Source organism: Amphiprion ocellaris, chromosome 19 (assembly GCF_022539595.1).
Source record: "Amphiprion ocellaris isolate individual 3 ecotype Okinawa chromosome 19, ASM2253959v1, whole genome shotgun sequence".
Classification (NCBI taxonomy): domain Eukaryota; kingdom Metazoa; phylum Chordata; class Actinopteri; family Pomacentridae; genus Amphiprion; species Amphiprion ocellaris.
The window spans coordinates 19,122,178-19,133,731 of NC_072784.1; the positions used below are offsets into that span (position 1 = coordinate 19,122,178).

At 38.1% G+C, this 11,554-nt stretch overlaps 1 long non-coding RNA gene across 1 annotated transcript; it reads left to right on the forward strand.

Annotated features, from left to right (window-relative positions):
- The first annotated feature begins 406 nt into the window (after positions 1-406).
- LOC129347552 (uncharacterized) lies at positions 407-8,715 on the forward strand. Its single transcript, XR_008599696.1, has 3 exons — positions 407-1,352; positions 2,030-2,330; positions 6,881-8,715. It is a non-coding gene; the product is annotated as an uncharacterized LOC129347552 (long non-coding RNA).
- The last annotated feature ends 2,839 nt before the right edge of the window (positions 8,716-11,554 follow it).

The following is an 11,554-nucleotide window of genomic DNA, read 5'->3' on the forward strand; positions in this document are numbered from 1 at the left end:
AGTTTTCCTGCCCGTTGGCTTGTTTTAACCAGTTTTCTACCTTTGACTGATTCTACCAGCAGACACTGAAAGGACTCTAATAGTTCGGTAAGTAAATGTTTATTTTCGTATCGGTGCCGCTTTTAATGTACTTTATATGCAGCTTTAGTGTCAGATATAATGTGTGCCATGCACTCCAGATGTTGGTGGAGTTTGTTTCAGTGTGTGTTGACCAGAGAAGAAAGTTAGCATAGTAAATATTAGCTTTAATGTTAGCGATGCTAACCGAGCTAGCTGCTCATAGCGTAGCCTGATTAAAGCTAACGTAGCATCAAGCTAATGTGTTGAGTTTCATGTAAACAGCTGAAGTGTGTTGTGTTCCTGTAATGTGGTTCATTAAGTTCATAAAACTGTGGCTGGTTGACATTAGTGTAACGTTCAGGAAACTTAAATGTGATTAAAACAGTAACGTTAATGTTCTAGTTGTCAGTAATCAGCTTTAATTTGACACTAAAACAGACTGATAGATTTAAATGACATCAGTTTCATTAATTTGTTGAAAATCGTCTCATTTGTTGTTGTGATGTTGCTGCTGATTCATTAAAAGCAGATGATCCGTGTTGAAGATATGTTTAGTTCGAGTATCAGAAGTACAAGAAGGAGTTTAGTTCTGCTATATCAAAAATTTCAGGATTAAAATAACTAAATGGGTCTTTATGCCTCAAACTTTATTTTTACAATAATGAAATAATCACAGATAATAAAAATATAAATAGCAGAGAAAACCTGAGAGAATAATTTCCTGAAAAGTCTGTGAAGGAAAAGCAGCTTTTTATCTTGAAAGATCAGAATCAGCTCCAACATCTGCATCTGACAGCATCAAGTCAACCAGAAAGAATAGAAAAAAGAAAATGACTTCTTTCTGATCACATCTGTTCCGCTGCTCACAGTCTGCTGCTGCTCACATTCTTCACATTTATAGTCCACTTTTAAAAGTTCAGCAGACAGGTGCTCTGCTTTGGAGTGTGACGATGTCATCGGTGATGTGGAGAGTGAAGTTTTTCACCCACAGCGTGCTTTAGGGCAGCCGGGTCGGACTTGATGTTTGAAATACTGACCGACAGCTCAGATTTAACTGTCTGTAGTTCTGTTTTGATGGGTGTTAAACTTTCACTCAAAGCCGCCAGGAGCTGGGTCTTTAAAATAACCACCGTCTCGTTACAGAGTGAAAGTAGCAGTCCCTCCTGAAGGTCAGAGATTGCAGCAACTGAGAGCCTCTTCAAAAGAAGACATAGTTGATGAAGGTGTTTTGGAGCAGGACCAGAAAGACCACGACCAAGCAGCCCTGAGATCTTAGGCAGCGTCTCCCTCAGGTGGGTGTCAACGGTGTTCACGGTCAGGTCTGTGGTAAAAAACGTCATAGCATGTCGTCCAAAGAACATCATAGTATAGCATGTCACTCTTAAAACGTCATAGTATAGCATGTGGCTCAAAAAACGTCATAGTATAGCATGACACTCTAAAAACGTCATAGTATGGCCTTTGGTCCAAAAAACGTCACAGTATAGCATGTCACTCTAAAAACATCATAGTATAGCCTTTGGTCCAAAAAACATCATAGTGTAGCATGTCACTCTAAAAATGTCATCATATAGCATGTCGCTCTAAAAACATCATAGTATAGCCTTTGGTCCACAAAACGTTGTTATGTCCTGGCTGTCTGAAGTAGGTGAGGAGCAACACAAAAACAGTCAAATGCTGGCTTCCAGAGGGTTAGACAAGTATTTATTTGAAAGAGTAAGTTTACAACAGCACAACATGTGAGGGGGTTAAAAGCAAATGAATGTTAGTAGAATAAAAATAAACAGAACTAAAAGTGAACTTCACGTTGACATTGATGGGCATTCCAACCAGGAACAAAGTAAAAGATAATCAATACGAAAAAAAAACTCTTCCTGTTCACCTCTTAAAACCCAAAAACACACCTCAGTAGCATCCTAAACTAAAACTACCAATGGGTTCCCTGTTTTCCTTTCTGAACTATTCAAAGGTCCCCCTCTATCTCCCCACACATCCACCAACCACTGGAACACATCTCCAAAGTTCTGCCGGGCCAGCTCAGCTTCCCCTCAGAAGAAGTGCCGCCACCTGCCAGATGAAGGAGCCTTTTGAGAGGCAGCCGGCATCGTGATTGGACTGTACTTTGGTCTGTTCCAATCCAGCTTCAGCTCCAGAGACGGCGGGCGGGACGAGTCAACGGAGGCCGGGTGGATGAAGGCATGCAGCTGAGTACAATCCAGAAAACAACAGAGGAGGAGTGCAGCAGCCCAGGGCCAGAACAGAGTAACATAGTATGTCTGTTAGAAAACATCATAGTGTAGCCTTTGGTATGAAAAAACAGCATAATATACATTGTATATTGTACAAATAAGTCAAAGGAAAGAGACATACATTGTAGAATTGTAGTAATTGTGGACTGACTGATTTACTGATTATCAGTATTTTATTTTTTACTGATTTACGGTAATAAATACATTTAAAAATGGCGCTACTTTGGCTCTGAACCTTAATCTACCTGTGGTCGCTCTGTCTTCTGGAGTGATTTGATTGGTTATACGTCACAAATAAAACTCCTTTAACTTAACATCTGTAAACAAAACAAAAACGTATCAACAAAGTTTTCTATTAGAATTTGTGTTCTTCTAAGTTTAACTCCAAAATTTTAAATACTTTCATTTTCTGCAAATGAATATCGACTCCAAATGTCTCAATAATAATCATTATCAGCCTTAAAAACCCACAAAAAACCCCTCTATACTCGACCACACTTAGTACAGTCCGTTTCCCCCTTCTATAAATCTGCTTGGAATCATCCACTTCCTGTTTGTCAAAGTGGCCTTCTACCTGGACAGGTTTTGTTGGAGCTCATGCAGCAAACATTTTGGGTAACTGCACTTTAATATGGATGGATGACACTGAATTAGAGTCTGTTTTAATGAGACTGAGTCTGGATCTCTTGAGTTGCTTGTTGTTAAAATATCTTGCTGTAGGTGCTGAAGCTCAGAAAGTCTGAGGTGTTTGTTCAAAATAAGCTCATTGTCAAGTCTTATCTGAACTGTCCTCTTTTGTTTGAACTTTCCCTAAACTTAGGAGTTAATGACAGAGCAGCACATCCAGACTCAGTCTTATTTATGTAGAGATTAAACTTCAGTGTCATTCATTGGTGTTAAAGTGCAGTTTTTCAAATGTTTGTTGCACATGCTCCCGACCAAACCAGTCCAGGTGGAAGACAATGTGAAGAGAAAGCTCCAGAGGATGAATATCACACATTTACATTGGAAATAAATGTCCTTTAATTAGACATCGTCATGTAAAAGTTGGATTTCCCTTTAATGATGTTCAAATCTTTGCTGAGTGTTTTGTTGATGTTGGTTTCTAAATGCTTTTTGACACTCGGCCCCAAAGATTAAAACCTTTTATGGCTCACAAGCTGCAAAAATTCACACATTATCAACTATCTTTCTGACTAAACTAAGATAAAAAGTGAAAAACTGCCTGATTCCTGCATCATGAATGTAAATCTTTTTGGTTTTTATGACAGTAAACTGACTATATTTTGGTTTGACATTTTATAAACCAAAACAAGAAATGAATTACTGGAGAAAACAACAGATTAATGGTCAAAGAAAATGTGTTTTCCAACATATATGGCTGAATTACTCCAACATTACAAGATACATACAATTTGAATTCAATTTTATTTATATAACGCCAATTACAGGTCAAATTGTCTCAAGACGCTTTATTTTTATATTTTTTGTCAATATGACAAAGTAAGAAATTTAAACCTCTTGACTAATCCAATTTATTATTTGGTTTTTAAGAGACTAATCGACAACTAAAATAACTTTCTCCACTAAAACTAATAAACATGAGGTCAAATAGAAGGAACAGTTTTAAATACTGCAGTCTCACGATGACAAGAATAAAGTTTGTCAACAAAAACTAAATCTGCTGGTGGATTCCATGAAAGTCCTAATAAATGATAATAAAGTGTGATACTAAAGGTTTGTGGTGCTAAAAATGTCAAAGTAAAGATATCAAGTTGAACATCTGGATGGAGGTTGATAAAAGTTGACCTTCTTTCATTTCTCTGGAGCCGACTCCATGGATTTTATGGATGGTGGTTAAAAACCTGCTCTTCTAGTGGTCTTCCTTCTAGTCGCTGTAAAAAGTCACTCCATCCTGGCCGACTTCAACACCTCTTCATGACAACTTGTTCTGCCTCCGACCTCATGGAAACTCCAGAAACTCGGGAAAACCCGTGGAGACTCGAAGAACTCGAGACTCGAAAAACTCGTCGGGCGGGGGAAGGTGTGGTGGGTGGTGGTGGGGAGGTGGGGGAGTAGAGGGGGGAGGCCGCCACCCACCTCCCCGCCTACTCCCCGCCCTGACTCCACCCAGACTCCGCCTTGGCTCCACCCATGTGGTCACTTCAGAAACTACGATGCCAAAGGGACGACGAATTTATTTCTTTTTATCTGATCTGTAGCTCAGTGAGTTAAGGATTTGCCTGTGGAGCTGCAGGTCGCTGGTTCAAGACCAGACCCTTCTTAAACTTTTATCAGAATCCTGACAAAGACAAAGAAAGAAAAGGCCAGTGGTGGGTCTTGAACCTGCGACCTTCCACTTGGTAGTCCTCTTCTTATCCTCCTGAGCTACTCGCTCAGATACTAATTCTTCTTTTTTTTGCGCATTTATCATCTATTTTTTGTCATTTTCGAGTTTTTTTTTAACTTGAGTCTCGACTCGACCGTTTTTCTCAGGAGGTTGGACTTCAGCCTTTGTGCTGGAGGGTTGAACCCTCAGTTCCAAGACTTTCCAAAGCCTCCACACCTCCCGAGTCCTCAGGACCTGAGCTTTCACACAGTCTGAGGGCTGAAATTTTCTAAGTCCCACAGTAGTTCTCTGTTAGTTTGAACCTTCAGACAGCCCAAGGACTGATATCTTCCAAGTTCCTGAGTACTTCTCTGTTAGTTTGAACCTTCAGACAGTCTGAGGACTGAAATTTTCTAAGTCCCACAGTAGTTCTCTGTTAGTTTGAACCTTCAGACAGTCTGAGGACTGAAATCTTCGAAGTTCCTGAGTAGTTCTCTGTTAGATTTAACTTCCAGACAGTCCAAGGACTGAAATCTTCAAAGTTCTTGAGTAGTTCTCTGTTAGTTTGAACCTTCAGACAGTCTGAGGACTGAAATCTTACAAGTTTCTCAGTACTTCTCTGTTAGTTTGAACCTTTAGACAGGCCAAGGACTGAAATCTTAAAAGTTTCTCAGTACTTCTCTGTTAGTTTGAACCTTCAGACAGTCTGAGGACTGAAATTTTAGAAGTTTTTCAGTACTTCTCTGTTAGTTTGAACTTTGTGGTTAACAGAAGCCTTAAAACTTGTGACCATGAGTCTTGATTTCACATTTAGACCATCCATCTGAGTTCTTCTCAGACCTTCACCTGTGGGTTTTTTAGAAATCCTGAACAAACTTTGATTCTCTTCACTGAACAGTAAAGATTGTGGAGATCAGAAGGTAACATTAGTTTGATAAATGCCTTCAACTACTAGTAGACTTTATCTGGAAAGCAGTTTTCTGAAATGAGTCCTTAGTAAATCTGTCCACAATCAAACCAAGAACATAGAAAGAGGAAATGTTTGAAGAAACAACTTGATGTTTTCATTTCAGACTAGAAAACACTTTGACTTTTATCTGTTTTTGCTCTTTTGATCATTTTATTGTTTCTTCTGTTTAATTTGATCTTCTAAAGTTTAGCTGGTGTCTTTTCAAATGTTTTGTCTTTAGTTTGATTCTTCTTAAATGTTTAGTTTTGCTATTTTCTCACCTTTTATTCCTTTCTAATGTCTGATTTGATTTCCAAATGTTTTGTCTTTTTAATGTTTGTTGTTTTTTCAAATGTTTTATCGGCTTGTTTGAAAAATTTCCTTTTCTTTCTGTGTTAATTTTTTCGATTAAATCTTTAAGGTTTTTTTTTAAATGTTTTACCACCTTTTAATGTTTAATTTTATTTTTAAACGCTTCATTGTATTTTCTGTTTAATTACTATTTAAAGTTTTATTGACTTTAAGATTTAATTTTGTAATAAAACATTTAATTTTTTTATTAAATGTTTTGTCTTTTTAAAGGTTTAATAATGTAATTAAATGTTTTGTATTTTTTAAATGTTTAATATTCTTCTCGTTCAATTGTATTTTTTAAATTATTAATCATCTAAAATATTTCATCTTTAATGTTTTTGTTTAAAAATTTGTGTTTAATTTCATAATTACATGTTTTGTATTTTCTGTTTAATTATCTAATGAAATATTTTGTCTGCTTAATATAATTGTATTTATTGTTTTTCTTTTTAAAAGTTTTATTAAATGTTTTTTTCCTTTGATTTGCTTTTTTAAATGTAATTTATTTCTTTAATCTTTTTTTTCTGTCAAGATTTTAACCCCAACCTTAAAAATGAAACAAACCCTTAAATCACAATGAAAATACTTCTGTTGTCACAATCATGAGTTAGTCAATTATTCAGTTTATCAATTGAGCTTTATTTGTTTAGCACCTTTTACACAGATGACAAAACTGAACAAGCAAAGAGAAAAAACTATGCTAAAACTATGATTAAAACTCAAAAACATTTCAAAAAAATGATTGAACATGGTAATAAAATATGTTGTGTCCAGGGGATGGAGGGAGTTTATTGAAGTCTTCTTGGGCTCACATGGGAAATCATTTAAAATATAAACTTGATATTTAGTCTAAGGAAACTGGAAACTGCAGAGCAACAGAAGAACCAACAATATCTCCTGTTTTCTCCTTTAATGAGTCGACTCTTCTTGTGCTTTCAGACCAAAGAACTACAGACTCTTCACAACCTGCTCAAACTCTTGGTACAGGACCTCACCACACGGGTCAAGAAGGTTTCCATCTCATTTCTACTCTGAAGCTCACCTTCTCCTGCTCAAACTGCTGACAAATGTTTCTGCTGCTCTAAAGTCTGGTCTCCAGAACTTCCTAAAAACTCTCAAAGTCTCTTCTGCTGCAGGTTGCTTTGTAGAACTGTTGCAGAAAACCTCACTAAACCACATGGAGGGGCCTCAAGATAGTCGTCCAAATGAAACCATACAAAAACCAAACTAGCACAACCCAAACGCTAAAGTCTCCTGCAGCCTACCAGAGAACCTCTGAGAACAGAGAATCAGGAGAGGAACTCTTACCTTCTGGACAACCAACGTTGGTTCTCAAACAAGAATACAGAATGTGTTTGACCCAAAACCTCGAAAGACTCACTACAGCCAAGATAAAGACACAACTCAGCTGTACCAAATCCACTAATCACTGCATACATTAGCACCATGTGCTAACTGTGGCTAAAGAACCACATTTACCAAGACAACTATCCAGTACAAAGCCCTAAAACACACCAAGAAACACATTAAAGACGATTTTACTGCTGGAAGCTGCAAGCCAACGCCTAAAGAACGAACTAAAGCAATGGAGCCAAACCAGGTTCAGTGGTGAACAGACGCAGAGGAAATGTTTGGCTGCAGCCACATAAAGCAGGAAGACACTGAGCTGCTCAGGTGTTCCTGATAACACCAAGCAGCCACCTGGACAGCCAATAGGAACACAGCTTACTGGAAGTCCAGAGGGCTGGGTTAGTGAAGGAAATTTAGTTTAAAGTTGAGGCAGAAAGTTAACAAAGAAAGTTGAAAACCACCTTCTGATACCTGAAATCTCTGAGTTTTCACACAAAGAACGCCTGAACATGTCAAACTGGCTTCATAGTAGAACCATCATTGTAAAAACGTCATAGTATGGTGTGTTGTTCAAAAAACATTATGACCCGGCTGTCTAGGGTTGCCGAGGAGCAACACAAAAACAGGACAAACGCTGGTTTCCAGGGGGTTAGGTGGGTATTTATTTGAAAGAGTAAGTTTACAACAACACAACATGTGAGCAGAAAAATCACAAAGTCTATCTTTAGTTCAGCTGAAAATATTAGTTTTTGTCTTTTTTATTGACCAAACTTTTCAGGAAGTAGATGAAGAATAATTAAAGCTCTCATGTAGAAGTCCAACTTATTTTGGATCCTTGTGGAGAGTTTAATCTTAGAGTTTGTAGAGCTGTTGAGTTTTTAGAGTCACATGGATTGTTTTGACATTTAATAACCGAGTCCTGAAATAAAATTACAGTTGTGGATTTCTGTCATTTAGTCTGGACTAAACAAATAACAGCAGCATAAATCTCAAACGTGATTATGAGGAGTCTGGATTGAGGTTTCTCGCTTGATAATGATCAAAACATGAAATTTAGGTTGGTTTAAAGGAATATACCACCTTAAATCTTTGAATGTTGACCTAAAAGGTTGGTTTCAGGAAGTATTCCACCTACAAGGTCCTCAAACAACCACCTTAAAGGAGCATTCCACCAAAAATCCTTGGACATGCACCTAAAATGTTGGTTTAACCGAGAATTCCTTCCAAAATCCTCGAAGAGACCTGAGGGGCTGGTTAAAAGGAATATTCCACCTAAAAACTAAAATATAGACCTGAAAAGGTGGTTTAGAAAAAATCCTTCAGTGTAGACCAAAAAAGTCAGTATGGAGGAATATTCCACCTGAAATGTAGACCTGAGAAGTTGTTTCGAAAGAATATACCATCCTAAACATCCTTAAATGTAGACTAAAAGACGGTTTGGAAGAAAATTCCACCTAAAATCCTCCCATGTAGACCTAAAAGGTGAGTTTAATGGTATATTCCACCTAAAACTCACTACTGTAGACCTTGGAGGTTGGTCTGATGGTATATTCCACCCAACATCCTTGAACATGAACTTAAAAAGTTCGTTCAAAGGAATATTGCACCTAAAATCTTCCAGTGTAGACGAAAAAAATCTTGGTGTAAAGGAGTATTCCACCTTAAATGTAGACCTAAAGGATGGTTTGGAGTAATATTCTACTCTAAAATCTTCCAATGTAGACCTAAAAGGTTGATCTGATGGTATATTCTACCCAACATCCTGGAACATTTACCTAAAAGGTTGGTTTAATGGTATATTCCCAGAAGAACCCTTGAACATTGGGCTTAATGGTATATTCCACCCAAAATACTTGTACATATACCAAGAAGTCAGTGTAAAGGAAATGCAGACCTAAAAGGATTGTTTAAAGGAATATTTGAACGATTATTTTCATTATTTAATAATCTGTCATCAGTCAGAACCCTGGCAAACTTATTTTCATCATTTTTTTTAGTGGAAGTCACAAATAAAGGAGCTCTTGGTTTTTCCCGGCGTTAGTGAGTCAAAAGCTGCTGTTTCAACACAGACACGTTCACATGCATCCACAAACCTCTCAGCACTCAAACACCCACAGACAGGAGGCCGGCTGGGTCGAGGCTCGGCGGCGTCCTCAGACCCACGAGTCGGAGAGTCGGTGAACTTGTTGGTCTGGTTTGAAGGCCTCCGTGTGGTCCAGTAGAAGTCCACGTAGTCGGTGTTGGCTTTGAACCACAGCGACTGGCCACCATCAGGTGGACCGGCTCGTCCTCGTAGGGCTCCTCCTGTAGCCTTAAGGGGACCACAGGAACATTCAGTAGCTGTTGGAGTTCTTCCTGTCAGGCTCGTGGTAGAACGGCTCTGAAGAATCTTGTACTTGTCTTATCTGGAACAATCCAACAGCCTAAACTGTCAACAGCAGTGTAAAGAAGCAAACACACAGGCATAGATTAGGACTCAAACTAGATTTATTTTAGAAAACAAATCAACTTAGAGGCATTTGTTCACACATGTGGCTGAATAGGAGGCCGTCCAATCAGATTCGAGGTCTTCACTCTGTAGGTTGTTTGGTGAGACTCTTGGACCTCCATCAGCTGACGTGGATGTTTGATGGTCTTCTTCTCTAGTGCCAGATGATTCATCCATGAATTCAGCAGCTACAGACTGAAATGAAGCTCATGCTGCTGTTATTGAATTCCTGTTCCAGATCAAATGTTCAGAGCTCACCTTGAATGCAGCCGTCTGCTATCTGATAGTTTTTCTCATTGTAGTCTTCAATAAAGTCTTTTTCCTCGTGTCAGGATGTGGTGAGACTCTTTCTCAGTCTCTGCAGACGTCCCTCATTGTGCATCTCCAGAGAAGAAACTGAAAAACTGATCACTGCTTCAGCATCACAAACACTCTCCAGCACTGAGAGTGTTTTAGGAATTCATTCATTGTGTTGTGAACTTTGAAGGAGCAGAAACTTTACAGCTGCCAAAGATATGAGCTCCAATTCTGGATGTTTTAGGAAATGAAGTTCATCAAATCAACACTCACATATCCATGACAATGCTAACGTTTCTTACCAAAGTTCACAACACAAGTAAAGATTTTAATGTAAAACTTCAGGGATGACTGCTAACCATAAGTATTCTGATCAATACTTCATGATCAATATTAGGATAGATGTTACAACTCCAACTGTTACATTAGACTGCAGTTATTCACAGAGAAATTAAAACATCACATTCCTCATAAAAACTAGATGGGACTTTTATTAAATAAAGTGTTGGTGAATAAACAGTGTAAAAAGTGCAAAGCAGCTCCATTAAATCAGGAGATGTGAGACTTCCACAGCATGGATCACCATCTGCTGTGTTGATTCATAGCTGAATGTCAGAATGAACTGACAGCCTCCCATCAGAACAACACGCAGCACATCAGTTTGATTTGCTAAAATACATCGGAACAAACTGAGACCACGTTGTTTAAACTAGTCACTCAGAAAACAGTAAAAACTCGTTCAGTCATCCACGTCCTAACCGTCATTCAGAGCACGTTAACCACTGACAATATTTAATTTAAAAAAAAAAAAAAAAAAAAAAAAAAAAAGGGAAGGGAAGTATAGGGATTTGATCTGGTCAAAACAAACAATGGTTTATTCGCCCTATCAGGGAGCCATGAGCACCTATTGCATGTATTGAAGTGACTACAGTCACATTTGAACGTTACAGCTACAGATATTCCTGTTGGACTCTGAAGATATTGTGCTGCCATATTTGTATATTTAGCCTACATGTACTCTAAGGTGGATTAGGAACGTCATTAAATCAAATACTGTCAAACACCACAATTCACTCTAGTCTTCCTCTGCGACATCATTAAAAGTATCTTCTGCCATTTCTAAACCAGCCAGGGTGTTTGGGAAGACACAAATCACACAAATATATTGTTTGTTTTGACCAGGTCGGATCCCGTTACTTCCTTTTTAAAAAAAAATATTGTCAGTGGTTAATGTGCTTTGAAATGATACCCCCTGGCTCTTCTAAAAAAAAACAAACAAAAAAAAACAACTGGGTTAAACGTTTAATATATCACTTAGTTATTTATTCTAGAAAGTGTTATCAAAAAAAAAAAAAAAAATCTGACAGGTGTAAATGTCTCACTCTCCTAATCTACACTCCCCACTGGAGAACCCCCTCCTCCTTCTACTTTTCTCTCTCTCCCTCTCTGTATGTCTCCCTTTAGCTCTCTCCCCCTCT